The sequence below is a fragment of the Triturus cristatus genome, chromosome 10 (assembly GCF_964204655.1).
Source record: "Triturus cristatus chromosome 10, aTriCri1.1, whole genome shotgun sequence".
Classification (NCBI taxonomy): Eukaryota; Metazoa; Chordata; class Amphibia; order Caudata; family Salamandridae; genus Triturus; species Triturus cristatus.
The window spans coordinates 1,196,323,991-1,196,345,941 of NC_140593.1; the positions used below are offsets into that span (position 1 = coordinate 1,196,323,991).

General features: G+C 44.7%; 1 protein-coding gene across 2 annotated transcripts in view; it reads right to left on the reverse strand.

The window, feature by feature from the left end:
- WAS (WASP actin nucleation promoting factor) overlaps positions 1–21,951 on the reverse strand; it is a 152,734-nt gene that overhangs the window by 60,621 nt on the left and 70,162 nt on the right. The gene's annotated exons all lie outside the window — the stretch shown is intronic.

Below are 21,951 nucleotides of genomic sequence, written 5' to 3' on the forward strand. Positions count from 1 at the left end.
CTGCAGCCATTGGCTTGAGATATTGTCAATCACATCTTGGATCAGCCCACTGAAGAATTTTAGTCTCTCTCTCTTTTTATTGGCTGCCTCGGTGTAGCCTTCATCCTCCAGTGGAATGAATGAGGGATTATTTTACAAATGAAAAGTACACGCTGCTGTCACACAGTTAGGGCCAGATATACAAATGTGTTTTACGGCCGCAAATACTCCAGTGAGGAGTTTGCGGCCGTAAAATAGGTTTTTCCTATGCCTCAATCACAGTTAAGGAGTCTGTAATCTTCAACGACTCCTGAAATAGCACTGTGATACCATTCCAATCTGCTGTTTGGAAGGGCTGTAATGTAGGCATCCCTAGCAAATAACAAACCAGTATGAGTTGTTTCAATATTTTGCGAACAAATTCTGTTTTAAAAACATTGAAAACTTAATGAGGGTTGCAGCCACTTCCCCTTTGCAGTGAACACGTTCCCTTTGTGATGGTAACAAAAAAGTTGTTGGGGAGTAGGCAGTGGTCCAGAGAATCACTGCCAACTTTTAAACAAACTTTAAAAAAGAAAAACCTCCTCTTATTAAACGCGGCTCCATTTCTCTAAGGAAAACAGGGGGCGTTTTTAAAAAAGGCGACCACAGACAAGTTGTTTGAGAGGCTACAATCTCTGTGATGGCATCTAATCGAAAGTGAGTTGAAATGTGTGTCCTACATCATTACCATACCGAACAACAAGAGCGAAAACCTTATTTACCTAACAAGAATCCTTTAGAGTCTCTCACTTACAGCAATGCAGGGGGGAACCTTGAGGGTTTTTAAAAGAACCCTCACTCACCAACCTAGTTAGTCACATGCTTTATCATTGGGTTCCAACCCTGCAAGCCGAGTGCCTCCAAGGTGTGCTTTGCCGACTGATTATAGCGGAGCTGGTTGTTTTTAGAGTGAAAGTGAAAGAAAGGTGCAACTGACTTAAAATTGACTCAAGGTTTCCTACCCAAAGGTATTTTAATCTTGGTGACCTTGGGCAAGTTTTAAAATCAATGTTTAGATACTTTTGGGATGTCAATGGTCTCATGTACCCCTTATCATTTTCAACATGTTTTAGCCAAATGGTGGTCAACGACGACCACAACAACAAAAAAAGAAGAGAGAAGAAATACAAACACGTTTCCGGAACCAAACACTAGATGGCAGAACAGAGGCACAGCATGTGAATCCAGAAAAGTATTCATGCTGCAAAACTTACTTTTGAGTAATTTACACTGTTGAGTAAATTTACTACTTTTTGGCTATTTTCAAAATTCAAGAGTAAGCTACACTTTTGGAGAAAATTTGCACTCAGATTTTGTGACTAGCCAAAAGGTAGTAAACTTACTCAAAACTGTAACTTACTTGAAAGTGTAAGTTACCTTTGTGTATCAGGTCCATTGTTTATGAATAAAAAGTAAAGCTCTCTGTAGATGAGGAAAGCTGTCTTCAGTTCCAGCTGATGTGTGGGTGGGTCACTGTTAAAACTAGGTCAAGGGGTTGCGTGAAGTATATCTCTGTGTAAAAGATTCTAACAGTTTTGTATCTGTAGAATCTTGATGTTATGAGCATTAGGACCTTCACAGTTCTGAGAGGACTTCAAACAGGAATTATGTAAGCTGCTCTGAGGTGTTAAGGTGTGGTTATTAAATGATGACGTAATGCGTACCGTTAAGTAGTTGTGTGATTGTATGCTGAAGAACAAAGATGTCTGTTGCAGAGCTCCATGTGTAGTGTATTTCAGTCACGTACTCCCGGGATGGGGAGGACACAACAACTGCCGATGAGAAGGGGATCTGTGCTGCGAAGGAAGTCGACTGCTCTACCTGAGAGTTTGCGACAATATAGCAAACTGCTCGTGCATGCCAAGTGCACCAAAGTTCGATGTGAAACAGTCTGAGGTCGGTGTTTGCGGAGTCAACGCGATACTCTAACCTATACACGGCCATGCGATGAGTTGAAGGCCTGATAGAGGAGCACATTAGAAAATCTCACCAGAATCCACTGCTAAGGCCAAAAGAAGAGATACTACACTGTGCAAGAACACATAGCCATCATCCACACAAAGTAAACGCTAAAGGAGGTGACAACCAGGTTCGAAAGCAGGGATTTGCTCACTGGCACAGGTGAGTAAAGTGCCAAACGACCTCCGATGGGACGTGGTGACCCAAGCTCAAGCACAAGAGTTGTGCTTGCAGAGTTGCAGGAGCCGCCGTGTACAGTGAAAGATGTCTTTACAGCACATGCTCTCAATGGCAGAAAAGGAGAGTGCAAAATACAATGCAGCCGTGTTTCTGAAACCATCATTGCATTCGACATGACTAAGAAACAACATTGGTGCCAGATGGGCTGCATGCATCAAAACAGTCGATGACTTCGTAGATTCACTAGAAGAAGAAGATGAAAAGAAAATCATCAAATGCGTGAATAACCTTGAAGGTGATGCAGTGAAAGAAGCATTTAAGACAATTTCACAGACTGAAACAAAATTGTACAAAAAGGTAAAGGAAGCGCTGGAAGCCACATTCAACCCAATGCCGAACATCGACTATGAAAGATACATCTTCAGCTAAGCACGTCAACAAGTTGGTGAAACAATGGATGAGTTTGTTGAAAGACTTAAGACCCTCATTAAACATTGCAAGTTCTGTGATTTCACCAATAAAGAAGCCATGCGACTCAGAATTATCGATGGCTGCCTTTCTGACTTGTTTAGAAGGCGCATGTTGAGAGAAACACGTCATGGTGAGAGAAACACACAATCTGGAGAAAATGCTAGCTGCTGCGAGAGCCAAAGAGTCAGCAGATTAACAAGCTGCTAAAATGGAAGCGGGAGCGGCACTACATGAACCATTCCTGACCGTGAAAATCAAGCACCAGCGAAAACAGAAGTCCAAATTATATTTTAGATGTGGATTTTCATTTCTCCACAATGGTAGAGTTCCAGCCATAGGACATGTGCAAAGGTTGTGGGAAAAAAACCACTTTGTTATGGTCTACAGAGCGAAAGAAAATGTAAATGCGTCACAAGCGAAGGACAAAGTGGACACCCGAATAATCAAGAAGCATTCTCGCCATGCACACAAACCATAAAGCAGCATCAGCTATGACAAATGGAAACAAGACCAGACCAATTGTCGTCAAGCTCATCATGCAGAGGCTCTTTGACATCACTGTTGTGTGCCAATGAAGATAGGTATGCGTTAATGGTAGCTACCAAGGAACGACGTGCACATGTAGGAATAGCTGCTTGCAAAGAAGACCACAACTCAACTAAAACTCACCAAATGAAACAACAAACTTTATTTGGACACTGTCCCAAAATCAAACTGAAAGCGAATGATCAACCGGTAACTTTCATCATAGACAGTGGTGCTTCAATTAACTTCATGCCAGTGGAAAAGTTTAACAGCCTATTTCCTGTGGCTCGCTTAACTCCATCAGGAACAAAGGTATACACGTAGGCTGCTTCTGAACCAATGCAAAGCCAAGGATCGTTCATAGCAACCATGCAGCACAAAATGACGTCAGTACAAGCACCAATCCATGTACTTCAAAGAACTTCATTCACTGCCTGTCTACTCAGTTTTGACACTGCCGCTGGCGTGGAACTGATATCGCTAAATTATAATCTTCACAGTCAGTCTGAAATTGTGAGTAAGTTCCCATAGCTGTTTCATAGTTTAGTATGAGTCAAGGCAATGAAAGTGCAACTTTGTATCAATGAGAACATCCGCCCTGTACACAACAACATCACAGAATTGTCTTTGATTTGCAAGATGATGTAGAGAAAGAATTAGAGATACCGTTGGAAAATGACATTATTAAGGCTCAACCGGTCCTATGTCATGGGTTTCGCCCATAGTGGTAGTGTTGAAAAAGGACAGTGGAGGTGCCGTGTGCATTTGCATAGATATGCGCCAGGCCGATAAAGCAATTGACAGAGAAAGACATACTGGTCCTCACAAAACAGACGTGATCATGCAATTGAAAGGAGCTAATGCCTTCTCCACTCTTGATTTGAATAAGGGATACCATGAACTCAAGCTAGAAGAGAATTGCAGGTACATTACTACTTTTTCAACTCATGTTGGTTTGTTCAGATACAAAAGACTAAAATTTGGAATATCTTCGGCAGCAGAAATATTTCTAGATATTATATTCCGGATAATTCAACCTGTTACACATGCTTTCAATTACAGTGATGACATATTGGTATTTGGTAAAACACAAAAGGACCATGACAAAGCTCTTACACAAGTGTGCCAGTTACTGGCTGATGCACGTCTCACTCTGAATGCAGCAAAGTGTGAGTTTCACAAGGACAAACCCAAGTTCTTTGGGCACATATTCTCAAAGGGAGGAAGGACTCCTGAGCCGGATAAGGTGCAATCGTTGTCATTTACTTGCCCCCCACAAGATGTAACCATGCTGTGATACTTCTTAGGCATGGCCAGTTATTGCTCGAGGCATATTTGTGACTTTGCTACAGTGAGTGCCCCACTGAGAGACTTGACGAAGCAAAATGCCCCTGAATGTGATCAAAGTTTCACAGGAATAAAATATGCGATTGCAAATGGAACTGAAATGGCCTACTTTGACCCCAAATTACATACTGAGATCTCAGTAGATGCGAGCCCGGTGGGGCTGGGAGCTATTCTTGCTCAACACAAGGGTCAACCGAATACTCAGAGACATATTGTGGCCGATGTCAGTCAAAGTCTGAAACTGAAGGTGCCTTCTCTAAGTCGTTTTCAAGTGTTTCTGTATGAAAACATTTCACCATCATAACAGATCATCAGGCGTTGAGCACCATCTTTGGAAAACCGAAGGCAAGGATGCCTCCTCACATTGAGAGATCGGGATTGCGACTGCAGGAATATGATTACAAAATTATACACAAGCAGGGGAAAGATCATGACCCTGCTGATTACTTTCCACAAGTGCCACTCCTGCGCCACGGTTCGACATCCAAAATAGCTGAGGAGTATGCTAACTTTATTGTGAGATCTAGTACACCAGCAGCTCTGTCTCTTGAACAGATTATTGCTGCTACCGTCACAGACAAGAACATGCTCATACTTAAAGACATTTTTTCAACTCACTTGTGGAGGAAAAAGGTTCAACCATTTGCTGATGATATTGAATTTCAGAAGTTTGAAAATGTACAATATGAATTATCTATCAGGGGAAGAGGTGTGGCGCCGCGGCCAGGGCGACTGACTCTGGAATCTGGGGATCACGGTTCGATCCCCGGCACCAGCGGCAGATTATCCCAGCACCATGTGACTCTGGGTAATAGCTTGCTTAATCTTCTCGACAGTCCCCAGCGCCTAGAGACCCTTACGGGGGATTGTACGCGCTTTACAAATGTGGATTATTACAAATGTGGATTATTATCACTCGGGTAGGAATTGTTTTGGGAGGCTCGAGAATCGTCATACCCGAAAGAGTGAGACACAAGTTATTGAGCTCGCCCATAAAGGACATTGTGGCATTGCAGCCGCCAAAAGAGCCTTGAGGGATCGACTGTGGTTCCCTCGACTTGATGAAAGAGTTGAAAAAGAACTGAGTGTGTGATCTGTGTAATTGCTTGCCTCCCAAAGTGACACAGCATCCATTGACTATGTCTGACCTTCCTGCACATGCCTCGGAGAGAGTGGCAGTTGATTTCTTTGGACCCCTGGAGAATGGACATCATCTTATGGTTATCGTTGCTGAATACTCACATTTTACTTTGGTGGAATACTTTTCATCAACAACCCCTAACAAAGTAATCCGATGCCTTGATAACACCTTTGCAGCTTGAGGTATACCCTCTATTCTCAAAACAGACGATGGTCCATCTTTTAATAGCAAGGAGTTCAAAGAGTTTCTGTGTCAACACAACTTCAAGCATCAAAAGAGCACACCGCTCTTTCCTCAGGCCAACCGTGTTGTCAAACGATTGATGGGCACCCTCAGAAGAATAATTCAGCGAGAATAGTTGGAGAAAATCGATCTGAAACAAGCCATGTGTCAAGATCTTCGTGCCTATTGGACAACTCCTCATTCCATCCCTGGTGAGAGTCCTGCCACCTTGCTATTTGGGAGAGCCAGAGGATCTAGGCTACCACAGTGGAAGTCAGACTGATTGACAAACGCTGATAAAGGTTTGTGTCACGAACACTTCTTGAAAGTGCAAAATGAAAACCTATGCTGATCGGTGCAGACACACCCAGGAAGCAGTCTACAACAGAAGGGACTGGGTACTGGTCAAACAGAAACGGAAGCGGTAAACGGACACACTGTTTGCTATAGACCCACTGCGAGTTGTAAAGACCAAAGGACACATGGTGACTGCAAGTCGTCATGGAAAGTCCATCACAAGGCACTTATCACAATTCAGACATTTGACTCGGTGTTTGTTCAATCCTGAGAGTGTGAGTGAGGTAAACCTGCCTGGACATCCGATCCAACATCTGAGCCGATGTCACCGGTGAATATGTACCACTCAACTACCTCATACTAATCGATCTGACAGAGCAGTGAGTGCGCCACGACGACTCATTGAGGAAATATGATATTGATTTTGTCTGTACTTTTTATTTTAGAAAGGGGGAGATGTAGAGTCTGATGTTATGCGCATTAGAACCTTTTTGTTGCAGAGAGGACTTCAAACAGGAATTACATAAGCTTCTGGGAGTTGTTAGGGTGTGGTTATTAAATCATGACATCATGCGTATCGTTAAGCAGTTGTGTGATCGTATGCTGAAGAATAAAGACGTCAGTGGCAGAGCTCCGTGTGTGGCGTGTTTCATTTACGTACTCCCAGGCTGGGGAGGGCGCGACAGAATCCAAAAGAAATACACTTGAGTACTAAAAATACATCCTAGCATCACTCTTCTGACAAAAAACAGGGAAGTGAGCTGCTATTTTCATTTCCAACGTGAAGAATAACAAACTAAAATGCAAAAAATGCAAACTTGCAGTTTCACTTTTAACACATTTTAGTGTGAAGATGACTTGCGTGTAGTTCTCAGTCTTGAAAGTAGCTACACTTGGTGGCAGGAAGAGGAGCTACAAGTGCGGCTGAAGAGCTCGGCACTGAAGAGACATCAACGACGGACGAGGCCGAAGCACATGTACCAAAGTGCCTGCAGAACCAAAAATGGATCTTTTTTGCTGCACACTTACAAATGCAACGACTTTGAAACTGACAAACTGAAAAAAAATCAAAGCTCTGTTTTTATACATGATCTTTTGAAAACAGAAATAGCATATCTAGGTTTATTCACACCCCCTTATTTGACATTTTCAGACTCCCTCCATCTTGAAGGAAAGTACCAGGGTAATAGATGCTACTGCAGTAGAGGCATGAGCATATGGATAGTATTGGACTACTATATGCGTACTACGGTGGAGGCCTGAGTCTATGCGTAACCCCACCACTATCGTGATGGGCTCCTGCATCCATACTACGGTGGAGGCTAGCCCCACCACTGCACTACCGTGCTAACCGGGCTACTACATGCGTACTACGGTGGAGGCCTGAGTCTATGCGTAACCCCACCACTGTCGTGCTGGGCTCCTGCATCCATACTACGGTGGAGGCTAGCCCCACCACTGCACTACCGTGCTAACCGGGCTCCTGCATCCATACTACTGTGGTAAATAATTTAATTACCGGGACTTAATTTGATACAGAACATAATAAAAATAGCTCAATAAATAAGAGGCAGAATCCGTGGTATTAGAGGTTAAGAACGGGCTTTATTCCAATAAACGATTTCGAAATCGTGGACTCCAGGTTCCATCACCACGGAGGCTCAGGAAGTGAAGTACATACATTATTGATAATTAATAACTTTTATACAATAGGCATTACAGCGAAGCAAATGCAAGAGGCGTAACAATTGATAGCAAAGATAACATTTCACATGCGTAGCTGAAGGAGGCGTAATTGGGAGTAACAAGGAAACGTCATTGGTTGTGATGTTACATATGGGTGGACCTATGAAATAATTTCGCAATGTCAGCAGAAATACTTTGCAGAGATGCGCGCGCAGCAGCATGACGTGTGATTGACGTGCAGCTAGGGGGTGAAGGGGACTTGACATTTAACTCTACATGTGGCGACAGATGTCTGGAGGGTCAAGTCAACCTAATCTCAAATCATATCTAACATCCTATGTTTAAAGAACTATGTTATCCAAAAGAGAGGCCTTCTTGGAGTAGAATCTTATTCTATACTGACTATACTGACTGTTAGTGCGTGTACAAGCGTCTAAGTGTCTACACTAGATGCGAGGGCAGGAATCTTCCATAGTAACAGGGCTATGAATTACTTGCATAAAGACAGAGAAGCCGGGCCTTTGCTCGGTAGCTGGCAGAATGTTTACTTAAGCTACTAGACAGGAATGCATTGGGCAGGGAGCGGAGCAGATAATTTTCGAAGGTGAAATACAGTTCTTGGCAGGCAGCAAGCTGATGTCAGGCATCGTGAGCCGCGCAGGGAATGAGACAAAGTTCATGGTCACAGATGCAGGCTCGGACTGGAGCTTCAGAGACAGAAAGCAAGAAAAGCTTGATGACAGAATCAGGGCCTACTTGCCTGGACTGTAAAATGGCATAAGTGAACCATATAAAGGCGGTGGCCTTTCGTACTTAGGAATGGAATATCCGGCCCATTCATGGCGGATCTGAAAGAGGACATGTTAACGGTGGACGCACATGTATTTGCGTCTTCATAACTGGAACTGGAGGGAACATACATGTACTTGTAACATGCACATAGAACCGTTGGGGTCCAAGATAGGGGACATAACTGACCAGAAAAATCCATATTTCCACATTCCCTCCTTGTCCCCTACTTGCCCGTCAAGAGATATCAATCTTCATTAATCCATTGATCTGTTCATATAGCATCATTTGTTCTTCTTTCTTCTTCCGGGATCTTGAATGAAAATCTTGATGTGGAATGCACGATGTGGCACACAGACCACAAATCGCTGGTCCACATTGCAGGCATAAGCAGCAACTGAATAGTATGAGAAGGCCAATACCTAGGAAGGATAGAACTCTCCATCCCCAGGCTGATAATATGCTCCAAAACCAACCGGACCAAGTCCAGGTGCCTGGATTCTGGTGTATCTGGCTTACAATCTTATGAAGGCGTGTTATAGCTTTATATACAGATGGCGAATTTTCTGGTATGAATACGCAGCAGCTTGATCCGATGACCCTACAAGCTCCGCCCCTATCGGCCAGGATGACGTCAAGGACAAGACGATTTTGAAGCACAACAATCCGCATAGCAGACTGCTCTTCTGTTAAATTGCCTAAGGCGGAAATAGTTTCGTTCACTACTGCTTCAAGGGTTCTGGTTAATCTACGTATCAGCTTACTATTGGTAACTGTACCTATATAGGGAAAGAAACCTTTATTGAAATCTGTGTATTTTTCCCATGCTGTCTCAGTGTAATCGACTATTGGGAGATCTCTCCTTTCTCTATTGTGTACTAAATGAGTATTTCTGTGATAATCAGGAGGAGCTAGAAAAACAGGTGGCAAAAGGAATCCAATGTAGCAGGTACCATCCCAATCTAGAGGCAAACGTACATATGCCGTCTGACCACATATAAAATAGGAATGGCGGGAAGCTCTAAATGTCGACTTGTCTTGATCACTGAATTCTATTACAGTGGTGCATCTACTATGGCCCATATGTATGGAACCATTCTTTCTCACACATAATTCACCTTTTGCTGGAAATACTGACATGGCGGGCAAACTTGGATTAGCTTCGGATTCGACATTCAAGATCAGGAGATTAAGCGTAAAATTACCTAATCCATATACTTCATTTTCTAGATCAGTTCCTGTTCTTTTGGGAAGTCCCTCCTTGTTGGGGTGGCAGACTTTAAGTAAAACTAAGTTCAGATTTCCCCATACCCCATTGTCTTGATAAACTGCAGAGTTCGAATCTAAGGAATGAATTAAACTAAACCATGCTCCACAGGAGCCGTTGTGTGTGAACGGGTATGGAAAAAGAGGTAGAATTCCTTTATAGTTCTGATAGGGAGGGAGTCGGCCACATATCCAACAATTTGTAGCATTGCTAACCTGATGGGAATGATGTAACATACTAATAAAAGTGTTATTGCGCAGCGCAAATCTGTATGACAATTCATGCGGAGGTAATTCGCTAAAAGAATGTTCAGCAGTAATATTATAAACATGTCTAGAAATAGGATAACATATGTGCAACAATATACTTGCAGTAATTATAAAAAAACTTAAGAAAAACAAAATTAATAACGTCACTGTGCAATGACTACGCAGTGATTTACAGTATGTATATCGTTTCAACATTTTTCGGGTTCTTTCTCTATTCAGATCTAAGGGATACATGTCAGAGACAAATTCAACCGCTTCACCTTGGAGAGGACTTAAACAATCAAATTTCCTGACTGATTAGATCGGAGTTTTAGTTTATAAGGTTCGTGACTACCTGAGTCAACCAAAGGAAGTTTTGAGTCAATGGGTGAAGACACACGAGGTGTGGTTTTTATATCTGATGGTAGTCCATAAAATTTCTTGATATGACTTGAATGTACCCAGCCTTTTCTGCCTTCGATCTTCACGGCTGTCCTTGTGGTGAGTAAGACCAGTTGAGGCGACCTCCACCTAGGATCCAGCTGAGTCTTTCGATCAAAGTTCCTCACTAAAACGAGATCCCCCGGAATTACGTCATGGGGTTTCACTTCAGTGTTGTCAGGAAAAGCTGCAGCTACCTGTGAACGACAAGATTGTAGTGCAGACATCAAGGAAGCCAAATAATCTGTCAGCATATTACAGTCAATATCAGTTATTTTACGTGGTATAGGCGTCCCCCACATATTTGGTGGTCTGCCAAAGATCACCTCATACGGGGATAGCCCTGTTCGAGAGTGTGCTACCATTCTCATGTAAAAGAGTGCAACTGGTAATGCTACTACCCAGTCGACACCTTTCTCCCTGCATATTTTAGACAATCTAATTTTCAGGGTCTGATTATGTCTTTCCACGAGACCTGCTGCCTCGGGGTGTCGGACACAGTGGAATTTCCACTGATAACCTAACAAAAGTGAAACGTGTTTCATTAGTTCGGATGAGAACGGCTGGCCGTTATCTGAGTAGACAGCACGTGGTAAACCGTATCGTGGGAAGAATTCTCGAACTAACTGTTTGGCAGTAGTCGGGGCAGTGTAATCTGAAACCGGGTACGCCTCTGTCCAACGGGAAAGAGCACAGACAACTACGAGAACATATTTGAATCCTCGACATCGTTCCATCTGGATATAATCCATCTGGAGGATTTCAAAAGGGTGATCAGGAGGCTGAAATCCACCCTGCTCTACGGGAATGCTTTTTCCTGGGTTGAACTGACAACAGATCATACAGGTACGAACTTTTTGTTTCGCTGCTGCTCGTAAATGTTTGTTGAACCAAATATGTTGAATGCTGTCTAGCATAGCTTTCTCTCCTAGATGCGCTGGACTATGGACAGTGTTAATAATGACTTGGGCCATTGAATCAGGAAGGAACCACACAGATTTTTCCTTCGTCATCCATCCTTGATCCGTTTGGATCCCTCCTAATTCAGTCCATTTCCCTATTTCGTCTGGAGTAGCATGTGTCTGTATGTCAATTACATCAAGAGCGGGATCCTTAACCATCATGCAATGTGTTGGTGTCTGGACTATTGTCTTTGTCATCTCGGATGTTTGAGTTTGAGCAGTCTGTTTAGCTGTTCTGTCAGCTAGATCATTGCCTTGAGAAATGATATCAGTAATTTTCGTATGAGCTTTACATTTCATAATCGATATTGCAATGGGTAAATGTATTGCATCTAATAAGGCATGAATGAGGGGTCCGTGCTGAATGTGGGCACCGTGAGAAGTTAAATAACCTCTCTCTCGCCACAGCACGCCGAAGTCATGTACAACTCCGAATGCATAACGTGAATCAGTGTATATGTTGACTTTTTTATTTGTGGCTTGAATACAGGCTTGTGTCAGAGCGACGAGCTCTGCTGCTTGAGCGGACAAGGTATTTATACACTTGGTTTCAATAATTTCAGTGTCTGTTGTGACTGCGTAAGCGGCCACTAACTCTCCTGTACCTGTTCTCATACATGAACCATCTACATACAACGTCAGGTCTGGATCTGACAATGGGACATCTGTCAAGTCTTGTCTGGGTTTCGTCGTTATTGTAATAACATCAATACAGTCATGGGCTAGTGGGTCTGTTCCGATTACAGGTAAAAGTGTGGCAGGATTCAATGTGTTACAACGTCTGATTTCTATATGTGGCTGAAACAATGTTAGTTCATACCCTGTAAGTCGTGCTATAGTCAAGTGTTGTGTTTGCGTTCGATTCACAAGAACCTCTACTGCATGTGGTACTTGAACTGTCAATGGATGTCCTAACACTATAGCATCGCTTTGTCTGATTGCTAAAGCTGTCGCTGCCACTGATTTCAGGCACGCAGGCAGAGCCTGAGCTACGGGATCTAATGTACTAGAAAAATAAGCACACGGTTTGTGTGATCCTGCTTGTTCCTGTGTGAGTACTGACAAGGCAGTACCTTCTCGTTCTGTAACAAAGAGTGTAAAATGTTTTCTGTAACATGGTGTTGCTAAAACAGGTGCTTGGCATAGAGCTTTCTTTAAGCTTTCAAAAGCTAGTGTGTGTTCCTGAGTCCAAGGGAGGACAGTCGATGTGGCTGCCTCCTGTGTTGTTAATTGAATGAGTGGTTTTGCTAGAAATGCATACTGAGGGATCCACTGCCTACAATATGAAGTGAGGCCTATGAAAGCCCGCACCTCCTTTTGTGTCTTGGGTATTGGCATATTTGCAATTAGCTGGATACGATCTGGTGTAAGCTGCCTTCCCTCCTTGGACAGCGAGTGACCAAGGTAAATAACTCGCTGGACACAGAATTGCAGCTTAGAAGGGGACACCTTGTGCCCCTTTTCGGCTAGAAATTGTAAAACCGTCAGTGATGCTTTTTCACATTCAGGTTCGCTTCGGGCGGAGATCAGCAGATCATCGACATATTGAAGCAGAGCAGTGTTGACTGGCATGTGGATACTGTCAAGTTCTCGTTTCAGTGCTTGGCTATAGATGCTGGGGCTTTCTGTAAATCCTTGAGGTGCGCGTGTGAATTTAAAGCTACGTCCATTTAAACTAAATCCGAACAAGTATTGGCTTTCCGGATCTATTGGGACGCTGAAAAAGGCATTCTTGAGATCAATTACAGTAAAGAATGTTGCTTCGGAATCAATAGCTGTCAGTAATGAAGAGATGTCTGGAACTACGGGGTATTGTGGTACAATACATTTATTTAATTCGCGCAGATCAATAACCAATCGATATACTGGGGAAGCCTTTGGATCAGTTCGTTTAAGAATCGGAATTATCGGTGAATTACATATATTGGAGTCGGTCTCCACAACCACTCCTTGGCCAATAAGCTCGTCAATGATTTGCAGTAAAGCCATTACAGCATCTGGGGGTAACTTGTATTGTCGCATTCGTGGTAGTACCACTCCTGCCTTTAGTGTGACTCGATATGGTGTAATGTTCATGCAACCAACATCTGTAGGGCCTTGTGCCCATAAATGTGTGGGTAAAGTCTGCAGTCGGGAATCCATGTCTCGAGACACATAATGACCTTTGAAATCACGTAAAAACAATCTTACTCCTTCCGGAGAACAACATATTATAGCTCCTAGAGCTTTCAGTGTTTTTATACCTAACAAGTTTTCTGGACATGATTTAGTAAGCAATAAATCTGTAGTTCTGGTCAAGGGTCCTATCGTAAGTGGAAGAGGCTGTGATACTTCATTAACAATAGGTTTTCCTGAAAAACCAAGGGAAATATTCTGTGAGCCTGAGAGGGGTGCCCCTGGAACTTCACTACGTTTTATAGTTGTTCGACTTGCCCCTGTATCAAGTAAAAATTTTCTATCTTGGCCTAATAATTCACTATGTACATAAGGTCCTTCTTGGTCTACAGGGACCTCGATAAGGGGTAAGTCAACTTCCCTCTCTAGGCTAGTTCATGCATATCGTTGATAATCAGGATAGTCATACTGTGCGGTCTGGTACAGCTGTCGTGTCGTGGTTTGTGTGGCAGCAGCAGGCAGCGCTGGTGCGGCTGGCACAAACTGTATAGACTGTTGTGGAGCTGGCATGGCCTGTGCATGCTGCGGTGCTCCTTGTTCATTCCGATCCTGTCTAGGTGGCCGTGGTCTTTCTTTTGTAATACCTGTGGCGATATTACGCTTCAGGACTGGGCAATCGTGTATGTAATGTCCTGGCTGTTTACAATAGTTGCATGTCCCTTTTACAGATCCCGCTGAATCACCGGAATGTGTCGTACCCTTTTTATGACCTTCAGCTGGAACTGTCTGAGAGACTAGCATTTTCATTTTCGTGTCTTTCATGCGTCTTTGTTCATGTTCTTGTTCCTCTCTAATTCTATTGTAATGGTACTGTAACATTTGTAACATTTGTGATGGGGTATTACCTTGCCATGTACTCTCGAATTTTAATACTCTATTCTTCACTTGGGGCAAAGAATTTTCAACTAATTTTGTCACAAACAGATGTGGGTATGACTCGCTACTTGCTTTTATACCACTATTTATACCAAAACATTTTTCAAATCGGGCATAGAAATCACTAGTATCTTCATCTTGCTTTTGTTTACAGGCTGAGATTGCACCCCAGTCTTCCTTTTTCGTAGTTAATAAACGTGGCAGTACCTGTACTAGTAAACCTGGTAGTGCTTTAGTTTTGTCCCCAAGCCCCGAACCTGGACCTCGGGCCTTTTCTTCATTTTCTAATGCTGTCCAATCTATCTTTTGGTCTCCCACCTCCCATTCTTTTCCCTTGAGTTTTTCATAAATGCCAGCAGGCATTAATACCTTTAATATTGTCATAATGTCGGGATAGGTATACTCTCCCATGAGTAACATGTCTTTAATTTCTCGGTGGAAACCCGCTGGGTCTTTGTCATGACTGGGTACCACTTTCTTCATTTCTAACAATTCTATTTTCGATATGGGCGTATATACATATACACGTTTAAACTGATTGTCCTCGCCCTTTATTGGGTGTACTTCTCGTAAGGGATTCTGTCTGTCCATGTAATACATCGGTCTTTCCTTGATGGGCAATGAAACATGTTCTGGACATACAAAAAGAATGTACTGCTTTCTAGATTCTAGTATTTCCTTAATTAACTTAGTACCTGAACCTTTCCATCTATTCGTGAGTAATTCAGTCAATATATCAGGTAAGGGACCAGGATCTGAATGTTGGCTTTTATATAGTATAAGAAGTTGTTGAATCATATAAATCCCAGCTAAACGCTGTTCATCTGGGGTGAGGTTCAAAAATGTGTGCGCTATTGTATCATCACCATATTTTCCGGGACTGTCAACCCAGTGAACGGCTGACCTGGCTAATTCTTGTTCATCCATAGAATCGAGAAAATGATAACCCCTTCGTTCTTGCAGTAATTTGTCAGCGGCTTGGAACGAATGCTCGGGGGACCTTATATTTATTATAGGTGTTTGGAAATTCCTGTTATTATCTGGACATATCGGACGTATCGGATCAGTAAAACATCTGGTACTATTACAAGATCTTCCTCTACCTACATAGGCTATGGTGTCTGACTGTCCTGTGGGCAGTCCTGATCCTTCCTCCTCCTCGTTTTGTTCAAACTGGTCTACCGCTAATCTCTCTTCGTGTAGGCGTTCTATTTCTTTACGGATCTTTCTGCACATGGCTATTATACATTTTTGCCTGTCATGTTTCCCTTCTGATATATTCTGGCTCCATCTGGTAAGAGTTTGCATTATTTCCGGATCTACCCCCGGTCGGTCTTGATTTCTGATCACACAATTTATGAGGAAACGTAACAGTTCCCCCTGTATCTCCACTTTCTGGTATTCCATAGCTCTGTCAATACTTTCAGAATCTCGCCCTGTTTGGACATAATGATATATATTATCTAGATGCACAGTCATTCCTGGTAACTTCCCTAAATACACCGCGGCTCGTCTGATACATAATGATGCCATGATCATTTCGTCCTCTTTGCCGGGCACAGGGTCATATCTACAATCTACCAGAAGTTCCTTAAGCGTGCGGGCATTTATGAGTTTGGGGGTACGCGGATGTGCTGACTCTTGAAAGGTAAGTTTATTTATTCTGGGTGGCGTAGAAAAAATATTGGTAGCACCTCCGGTAGCCCCGTCTGGAGTATCGGGCGTGAAAGGATTCGTAGAACGCGATACAGCAACTATAGGTGTGGACACAGCTATAGAAGTAGCTGTAGGAACAGATGTGGAAACGGACGTGCTTGCCGGAACTTGTGTCAGGATTTGATGCTGTAGGGATACAGGTACAGGATCTGGGCGTTGAACCTCCCCGGCCAACGGTCTATGTGGGGCGGGGTTAGCATACTCGGGAGCTGCGTCATCTAAATATGAGGAAAGAAAAACATCTTCTGCGGTTCTAGGATGCCCCTTAGGATGTACTTTTATTGGAAATAATGGGGGTGGCAAGTCTTTTGGTATCCCCGCAGTAGCCTTAGGTAATCCCTCGGCCAGAAGGGGATACATACCCTTCATAAGGGCATGTCTTTGTCTGTCTACTTGTTCTGATTTTACTCGTGTACCTTCTTCAATTAATAGATTTTCTTGAACTTTATTTGAATTCTCTTTACTCTTCTCTTCCTGTCTACGTGCTTTTTCTGTGCGTCTATACGATTCTTTCCGCCATAATTCAATGGCGTCCTTCTGTGATTGTCTAGCTTTCTTTTTCCATAATTCTTCCTCTACTTTCACGATGCACTCTGCATCCCAGGTCCCAGCTGCGGGCCACCTCTGACTTTCTGGTAATTCCTTAGTGTAGTCTACCCATAGATCAAGAAATAATATAGCGTCTAGGCCGTGTTTATGATACATGAAGTACCCTGGAGTGTCCCTAGGAGGAATAGGAACAGCTTCTTCGAGTACCCCTTTTCTAGTTGTGATCTGTCTTAGTTTTGAAAAGAGCGGCATATTGAAAACTGATCTGATACTTGGTTTTGAACAAACTTAATACAATAAAACACAATAATGAACAGTCATTCATACCACATGCAGGACATATCAATACATTTAACATTTAACATTTACATGAGCAACGATGATGATGACGATGATCTAAGAAAACTTAATCACTAAACATAATACTCGGCATTTAACTGAATTATTCTGAATTTATATACTTGATATACTAGATATACTGCTAAACAGTACAGATACACTGCTAAAACAGTGCGGACCGGATTTGTGTACCCAAACCCGTCTGGACCGGCACAACTTATGTGCACGCCAGAACGCCTCCCCAGTAATGGTACTCACCGGGTAGCTCGGAACGGAAGGCCTCGGAACGGAACTGAACTGAACTGGACCGGACTGGACTCGACTCGACAACTTCGGACACTTCAGGACATCGGAAACCTGGTGGGCCTCTGTATACCTCGGATCTTGCTCTCTCAGCTAGGCTCTGGTCGGGATACTTCGCACTTCTCACCGCCTCGTCTGGGTGTTGATCGCAGCCTCAGTCGCCCCCGCTTGACCGGAGGGAGATACAGGAAATCCTGCTGGTACGCGTTGTTGTCCGTCCAGCTGTGGCAGGAGACCGGGCCTGCAACGCACCGCCGGCGCGTGAGATGAGAAAGTGTCCCTGTTCGGGCGCCATTTATGTGGTAAATAATTTAATTACCGGGACTTAATTTGATACAGAACATAATAAAAATAGCTCAATAAATAAGAGGCAGAATCCGTGGTATTAGAGGTTAAGAACGGGCTTTATTCCAATAAACGATTTCGAAATCGTGGACTCCAGGTTCCATCACCACGGAGGCTCAGGAAGTGAAGTACATACATTATTGATAATTAATAACTTTTATACAATAGGCATTACAGCGAAGCAAATGCAAGAGGCGTAACAATTGATAGCAAAGATAACATTTCACATGCGTAGCTGAAGGAGGCGTAATTGGGAGTAACAAGGAAACGTCATTGGTTGTGATGTTACATATGGGTGGACCTATGAAATAATTTCGCAATGTCAGCAGAAATACTTTGCAGAGATGCGCGCGCAGCAGCATGACGTGTGATTGACGTGCAGCTAGGGGGTGAAGGGGACTTGACATTTAACTCTACATGTGGCGACAGATGTCTGGAGGGTCAAGTCAACCTAATCCCAAATCATATCTAACATCCTATGTTTAAAGAACTATGTTATCCAAAAGAGAGGCCTTCTTGGAGTAGAATCTTATTCTATACTGACTATACTGACTGTTAGTGCGTGTACAAGCGTCTAAGTGTCTACACTAGATGCGAGGGCAGGAATCTTCCATAGTAACAGGGCTATGAATTACTTGCATAAAGACAGAGAAGCCGGGCCTTTGCTCGGTAGCTGGCAGAATGTTTACTTAAGCTACTAGACAGGAATGCATTGGGCAGGGAGCGGAGCAGATAATTTTCGAAGGTGAAATACAGTTCTTGGCAGGCAGCAAGCTGATGTCAGGCATCGTGAGCCGCGCAGGGAATGAGACAAAGTTCATGGTCACAGATGCAGGCTCGGACTGGAGCTTCAGAGACAGAAAGCAAGAAAAGCTTGATGACAGAATCAGGGCCTACTTGCCTGGACTGTAAAATGGCATAAGTGAACCATATAAAGGCGGTGGCCTTTCGTACTTAGGAATGGAATATCCGGCCCATTCATGGCGGATCTGAAAGAGGACATGTTAACGGTGGACGCACATGTATTTGCGTCTTCATAACTGGAACTGGAGGGAACATACATGTACTTGTAACATGCACATAGAACCGTTGGGGTCCAAGATAGGGGACATAACTGACCAGAAAAATCCATATTTCCACACCACTGCACTACCGTGCTAACCGGGGTACTACATGTGTACTACGGTGGAGGCCTGAGTCTATGCGTGTAGTGCTGGGCTCCTGCATCCATACTACGGTGGAGGCTAGCCCCTCCACTGCACTACCGTGCTAACCGGGCTACTACATGCGTACTACGGTGGATGTCTGACCCTATGAGTAGCTCCACCACAACAGCACTGGACTACTACATGCGTACTCGGTGGAGGTCTGAGCCTATGAGTAGCTCCACCACAACAGCACTGGACTACTACATGCGTACTACGGTGGAGGTCTGAGCCTATGAGTAGCTCCACCACAACAGCACTGGACTACTACATGCGTAGTACGGTGGAGGTCTGTGCCCATGCTTAGCCCCACCACTAAAGTACCAGGCTACCGCAAGCATACTATGGTGGAGGCCTGAGCCTATACATAGCCCCACCACTGTAGTACTGGGCTACTGCATGTGTACTACGTTACTTCATGCTTACTACAGTGGAGACTTGAGCCTGTACACAATCCAACCACTACAGTAATGGTTTACTACATATGTACTGCAGTGAAAGTCTAAGCCTATGTGTACCACCACCAGTGCAGTATCAGCCTACTACACGTGTTCCATAGTGAAGGTAAGACACTTTGTGGAGCACCACCACCGCAGTACTGGACTACTGAAGGAAAGATCTTAGCCCCACCAGTACAGTAGCGGCTGCTCCATGCATACTACACTGGAGGCCTAGGTCTATGCGTAGCCTCACCAGTACAGAAGCGGGCTGCTCCATGTGTACTACACTGGAGGCCTAGGTCTACGCGTAGCCCCAACAGTACAGTAGCGGCTGCTACACGTGTACTACACTGGAGTCTAGGTCTATGCGTAGCCTCACCAGTACAGTAGCGGCTACTACACTGAGGCCTAAGTCTATGCATAGCCCCACCTGTAAAGTAGCGGCTGTTCCATGCAGCCTACACTGGGGCCTAGGTCTGTGCATAGCCCCACCAGTACAGTTGTGGCTGCTACATGCGTATTACACTGGAGTCTAGGTCTATGCATAGCCCCACCAGTACACTAGCGGCTGCTACATGCGTACCAGACTGGAGGTCTAGGTCTACGCGTAGCCCCACTAGTACAGTAGCGGTTGCTACACGCGTACTACACTGAGGCGTAGGTTTATGCATAGCCGCACCTGTACATTAGCGGCTGTTCCATGCACCCTACACTGGGGCCTAGGTCTGTGCATAGCCTCACCACTACAGTAGCGGCTGCTCCATGCTTACTACACTGGAGGCCTAGGTCTATGCTTAGCCCCACCAGTGCTTTAGCTGCTGCTACACGCGTACTACACTCGAGTCTAGGTCTACACGTAGCCCCACCAGTACAGTAGCGGTTGCTACACGTGTACTACACTGGAGTCTAGGTCTATGCGTAGCCCCACCAGTACACTAGCGGCTGCTACATGCGTACTATACTGGAGGCTTAGGTCTACACGTAGCCTCACCAGTACAGTAGCGGCTGCTACACGCGTACTACACTGGAGGCATAGGTCTACGCGTAGCCCCACCAGTACAGTAGAGGCTGCTACATGCGTACTACACTGGAGGGCTAGGTCTATGCATAGCCCCACCAGTACAGAAGCGGGCTGCTCCATGTGTACTACACTGGAGGCCTAGGTCTACGCGTAGCCCAACCAGTACAGTAGCGGCTGCTCCATGCGTACTACACTGGAGGCCTAGGTCTATGCGTAGCCCCACCACTACAGTAGCGGCTGCTCCATGCTTACTACACCGGAGGCCTAGGTCTATGCTTAGCCCCACCAGTGCTTTAGCTGCTGCTACACGCATACTACACTCGAGTCTAGGTCTACACGTAGCCCCACCAGTACAGTAGCGGTTGCTACACGTGTACTACACTGGAGTCTAGGTCTATGCGTAGCCCCACCAGTACACTAGCGGCTGCTACATGCGTACTATACTGGAGGCTTAGGTCTACACGTAGCCTCACCAGTACAGTAGCGGCTGCTACAGCGTACTACACTGGAGGCTTAGGTCTACGCGTAGCCCCACCAGTACAGTAGAGGCTGCTACATGCGTACTACACTGGAGGCCTAGGTCTATGCGTAGCCCCACCAGTACAGAAGCGGGCTGCTCCATGTGTACTACACTGGAGGCCTAGGTCTATGCTTAGCCCCACCAATACAGTAGCGGCTGCTACATGCGAACTACACTCGAGTCTAGGTCTACGCGTAGCCTCACCAGTACAGTAGCTGCTGCTACATGTGTTCTACACTGGAGTCTAGGTCTATGCGTAGCCCCACCAGTACACTTGCGGCTGCTACAGGCGTACTACACTAGAGTCTAGGTCTACGCGTAGCCCCACCAGTACAGTAGAGGCTACTACATGCGTACTACACTGGAGGCCTAGGTCTATGCGTAGCCCCACCAGTACAGTAGAGGCTACTACATGCGTACTACACTGGAGTCTAGATCTATGAGTAGCCCCACCAGTACAGTGGAGGCCTAGGTCTACGCGTAGCCCCACCAGTGCAGTAGCAGCTGCTACATGCGTACTACACTCGAGTCTAGGTCTACGCTTAGCCCCACCAGTACAGTAGCAGCTGCTGCACGTGTAAAACACTGGAGTCTAGGTCTATGCGTAGTCCCACCAGTACAGTAGCGACTGCTACACGCGTACTACACTGAGGCTTAGGTCTATGCATAGCCCCAACGGTACAGAAGCGTGCTGCTCCATGTGTGTTACAATGAGGCCTAGGTCTACGCGTAGCCCCACCAATACAGTAGCGGCTGCTACACGCAAACTACACTTGAGTCTAGGTCTATGCGTAGCCCCACCAGTACACTTGCGGCTGCTACATGCGTACTACACTGGAGTCTAGGTCTACGCGTAGCCCCACCAGTACAGTAGAGGCTACTACATGCGTACTACACTGAAGTCTA